The sequence below is a fragment of the Morone saxatilis genome, unplaced genomic scaffold (assembly GCF_004916995.1).
Source record: "Morone saxatilis isolate NCDOM2014 unplaced genomic scaffold, NCSU_SB_2.0 Contig21, whole genome shotgun sequence".
NCBI lineage: Eukaryota > Metazoa > Chordata > Actinopteri > Moronidae > Morone > Morone saxatilis.
In genome coordinates, this window is record NW_023339774.1 from 4,493,360 (window position 1) to 4,498,689 (window position 5,330).

At 36.2% G+C, this 5,330-nt stretch overlaps 1 protein-coding gene across 1 annotated transcript in view; it reads left to right on the forward strand.

The window, feature by feature from the left end:
• The window catches only part of cacna1bb (calcium channel, voltage-dependent, N type, alpha 1B subunit, b), a 161,422-nt gene that overhangs the window by 96,032 nt on the left and 60,060 nt on the right, over nt 1–5,330 (forward strand). The window lies entirely within an intron of this gene.

The window sequence follows — 5,330 nt, forward strand, 5'->3', positions numbered from 1 at the left end:
TCTAGCTGCTTTAGGTGGCACATCACATGCTTTGTCTATAGAAGTGTGAAAGATTTCATTTATTCCATATAACAGAAATAATGACGACTGATGATTTCTATTAAAATATTTCAAATTCACCCATATAAAGGTCAATATTTATAAAATGCATTCTGAAAACACAGTCAATGTATAATTCATAAGCTCTTGCATGCATATTCCTTCTTTGTTTGTGCAATGTCAACTGCATTGTTATGATTTTTCTGTCAAGCAACTACTTTCATACACCTTGATATCAAAGATATTCAATATCAAAGATATTCAAGGTGGAATTAAATGTTTATATTTGAAATAATTTGACTGTTATCAGGCAGTAAAAGCATGTAAACAGTAATCATGTCTGTCCTTGTTTGTTAAGAAGGACTAAATGGGCTCTATTTTTGTGACGTTCTCTGCATTTCTGCCAGCAGTGTTACATTTTTCAGGTGCACCTGCTGTACTATTTATATGTTTGTTTATTTCTATGCCTGTTGCTCTTCCTCCATTGTGAAATTGTGAAATTAAAAAATTGCTGAAGTGCTGTATCTCACAGAACTGTGCTCTAATTAACTTTATCTAGCAACTTTGGTTTAGAAAGCACTGACTTTAATGTACTGATTAGGAAGAATGATGTAATGTATAATGTAAATAGTAGTGGACCGAGAATAGACCCCTGTGGTACCCCATCACTAATGGCAAGAGGATCAGCCGTGATAGTTCTCCTTGTAAGGAAAACATGGAACCAACTGAGTGAGGCATCCTCTGTGCTTATAGACTGCAGTTTGTTTGGCAAATCATATGATCAAACACTGTCTCCTAGAAATTACTTTTGTATATTACTTAACTGTTTTCATAATTACGTTATATTGACAATATTTTTTTAAACATACTGTGGAGTCACATGGATGTGGATGGGGTGTTTAGTGGGCATACTAAGTGCAGGACTGTCACACCACAGTCCAGGGTTCAAATCCAGACTCCTGCAACAGAAGCCCTTTGGTTAAGATTGGGGAAAGACTGTGATTTTGGTTAAATGTTAATATTCACTCATGTCTCAAGTCACTGCTAACTTTTGAATAATGCTGTAGTCACTACAAGTGGATAGTATTTCAAGATTGCCTATTTTGGCAGAAAACAAATGAAAAACTTTGTCAGTGAACATTTTACTGATATGTTTAGTAGGCTATCAACATTTTTGTGACTTGCTAGGGAAGTTAATTTATAAATGTAATATTTGCTGTTGCAAATTAGTTGTATATAAATATAATTTCTAGGAGACAGGGCTGAATCCAGAACAGTGGTTCCCAACCTATGATGTACCCCCACAGCCCTGTTGAGATGAACCTCATCATGAACACCCCCCATCATGTTACAAATGTGCTTGTTTGAACTGATTGAACTTATTACTTTTAGCTAACTGATATGACCTCTCTGCTTACTTGTTTACTAGTTGCCACACATGCTCAATTGCAGCAATTGTGTTCTCATTGTTAAATATTTTTTTCTGAGGCTGAATGACTTTACAATCTGCCTACTATGTACCCCCTGGTAAATGCTGAAGTGCTTCCTGGGGTACAACAGACCCTACATGGGAATTCCTGATCTAAAGAACAAAATGCAATGGTTTTCTGGTGACAAAATTATGAAAAAGTTTCCTTCTGTATTCATGAAATGTGGTTGTTACTCCAGTTTGTTGTAAGGTGGCATTGCATCACAAAAACAGAGCCCTAACAGCTAAATCTGAGGACACAGTTGATAACCTTTAACCAACACTCTCATTTGTATGACTTATTGAGTCTTATATCCTTTGATTGTTTGAGGCCAGGTGAACAATTGTAAAATTTCAACTACAAAGAAAAGAATTATGAGAAGAAAAGCGAAGAATTTTCTTTTCCTTGAATCTTTGAATGTGAGTCAAATAACAATAACAAGAAATAATGTCCTAGAAGTTTTTCTGGTCATAATTAAAGTGAACCATATTATCTTGAGCTAAGGCAGATTTCTTAAGTGGTGTCAAGACAAGTTTACACTGTTGAATATGAAGCAGGTGAAATTAGCAGCATTTGTGTTCACATATACAAAGACAATTCTAACTCATAATAATCACAGTTTAACTGTCTTTAATGTTTTTTTTCCCTGGATGCTGTGGACCTTATGATTTCACTGCTTTTAACAATTCACACATCAACACCGATTTAAAATGCCTTTAACAACTGCTGTTAAACTTGAATATTGCCTCAATTTGTTATATCCCCTTCTCCCATCCAGCCACAAATGTTTCCTGCACATGCATCTTTATATTTATATTTAACACAATGCCGAATGATCAGCAGTGTAGGTTATTTTCAGTAGAATGACCAACCCATCCTTATGCATCTCTGTCATTCTCTCATTGTCTTCTTCAGTTTCAAGACCACGGATTCAGGTTTTGGCAGGTTTGTTGGGTCATTTGTGGGCTTTCTGAAAAGATTTAGATCCTCTGTGTAGAAAGTGTGCATGTGTGATGAAAGTAGTGATGATATTAAGTTGGACCCTACTGTTAAATTTCATGAAAAATCTCAAGTTAACACAAAATAAATCTGCAGGCATACATCTGTATTAATGTAATTATAGCTGAAGATGGAAAGTGTTTCATGTTTGTGTAAAGCCAGTAGTGTTGGGTTCACATGGCTGAATCCACTTTGGATCCAATTTACTATTACAGATTTATTGACCTTTGAGTCAATGAGTCTTTTATTTACCCTCTAATATTTAGCAGTTTATGAACTTGACTGAAATCAGCTTTTGAGATGAAAAGGATGGCACTACCAATATAGTGCAATTTGTAAAGACTGAATCTCCCTTCATTCATTCATTCATTCACTCTTAATCTGTTTTTTCTGCCATTGTGTTTTTATGTCAATGTCTTTTCCCTGTGTTGAAGTGTGTTTAACTTTCCATTCAGGAGTGCTGTTGTGTTGAGCCCAAAACATACTGGCACTGTAGGATGTGTGTCAAGACGGCTGTCTGTACTGTACTCTATTCACACATACACACACACAGCTGTAGTTTTGAGGTGCCGAAGCTTCGACACATCAGAAAAGAAATCCTTCTTTTTTCAGATTCTTCAAACCTCTGCCAGGCATATCCAGGCTTCCTCCATTATTTCTCTTGTCAGCTGATAGCAGCCTTTTTCTGTGGTGTTGTAGCTGTTACAGAAGACAAGGAGAAACTCAAATACAAAGATATTTACAACCAACAGCTTCAGTATTATAAAGATACATTTTTTAAAAACACCTTTCCTGGTGAGCAGACGTTGGCTCCTCAGGTGAGGAATCAAGTAAAAAAAAAAAGAAAATTCCTGAATCAATTAATTTACTTTATTTGCTTGATATTAGATGGGTAATATGCCTGGTAGATTCGATACCGTGCTGCCTCCTTTTTGTGCATATGACACGTGTCACATGATGCAGCCCTGAGCTGCAGGGGCAGTGTGTTTTGGACTTGAAAGTTGGAGCCGTGGCTCCCTGGTGACTAGTGTTTCCTGCTGCTGCATGTTTCTCTGTCCTTCTGTCTCATCCATTATCAATACAAGACAACTCCCTTCATCTATGAATACACTAGTCTCTATCTGAAGCTGTGAAGGAATCTGAAAAACGTACTCCTATATTTGTGTTGTGCTTCTGTCTTTGTGAGGACTGACGTTGAGACTGTTTTAGATATTTTTTTAAAGGTAAGGACATTTTGTCCTGCCCTCATTTCAGTCCTTCAAAGTGCTGTTAGAGGGCTAAGACTTTCGGTTTAGATTAAGGTTATGATTAAGGTTATGGCAAAGGTTGGGGTTCAACATGTTGTAGTTTTAATGGTTAAAGAAGTCTGGTTTGTTACAACCTGAATCTTACCTTTGTGGTTTTTGCAAAAATTGATCAGTTCAGCTTACTGGGTTAATTACTGAGATCTGGGCCAAGAAACACAAGCAGTCAGATTATATAAACCACTTTATTTGAAAGTTAATCTGAAAGTGAGGGCACCTGTAATGCTGGTAATAATCCTTCATTGCACAGGAAAAGTGTGTGCTATAGTAAATATGGTTAGGGGAACTGTAGGCTTGTTTACACCCTGACTGACTCATATTTCTATCCCTATGGACTCCATTGTACAAACATTGCCAAGTTCCCAGATCCTGGTGTTATTCAATGATAGAAACAATACTAGAATATGTTACTCAAACAAAAGTAAAAGTAAATACAGTAAAACTGCTTTCACAAAAATGTACTAACAGTGAAAGACAAAAGTAAAAAGTAGGTCAGTTAAAATTACTCTGAGCTATTGTTACTGCGTTACATTTTAATCAAAAAGGGGGGAGTGGATGGTGTAATGATAATAATGTTATATGATAGAACTATTAAAATAAAGAACACCTTTAGGCAACAAAATAAATTGCATTTCCATGTGAACATACAAAAACAACACAACCATGTCCAAACCAACAATGAATACATTTTCTGTAGTTTATACCACTTTGCAGCCTGTGGGTACATATGATTGTCAATTATAAATATATAACCACCTTCCTCAGTGTAGCCTTACTAGAATCAACCAGAAAAGAGACAAAACAATAAAGAAGAAGATCTATGGACACCACAGAAGGTGCAACAAGAAATATTAGGACACGTAAATAAAATTACCTGCCACCTGTTATAGAACTAATATCAGAATAAACCATCACCAGACAACATGGAGATGTATTAATGCGGCGCCTACATAGTTTTCAACATCCTGGATGAATTAAGAGAGCTGGCTACGACTCAACCACTTAGTCTTGCTGCCAATTTGTTCTAATTGTTGCTCACGGTATTGCCACAAAAAAATACCTGTAAAACTGGACACCTCTGACAGCAAACGCCAATCATTATGTTTGTGTTATGAGTTTTTAATCCATCAAACTTTCCCAGAGCCTAGAAAAGCTATTTTATTTTCATGAAATCATCAATGTAAAGTCTATGGGTCAAGTGGGAATGTGTGGCGGAGCCAGCAGGGGAAACACTAATGGGCATGTGCAGTGGGGCGCACAACGTAGAAGCAACACAGAAGCTTCTTCTCTGCTGCAGCCACTGAATTAACACCTTTCTTTTGCCACAGTGTTTATAATGACTATTTTATGTGACTGTGTAGTGAAGTGCAATACTTAAAATAGAAAATACTTAAAACAAAGTAACTTGATTTTTTAAAATACTCAAAGAAGTTAAAAAAAAAGTAACACAATACATGCGATTTGTTACCAGTTAAAACTAAGATAAAACTAATACCAAGTTGTAATAAGCCAGACGTAA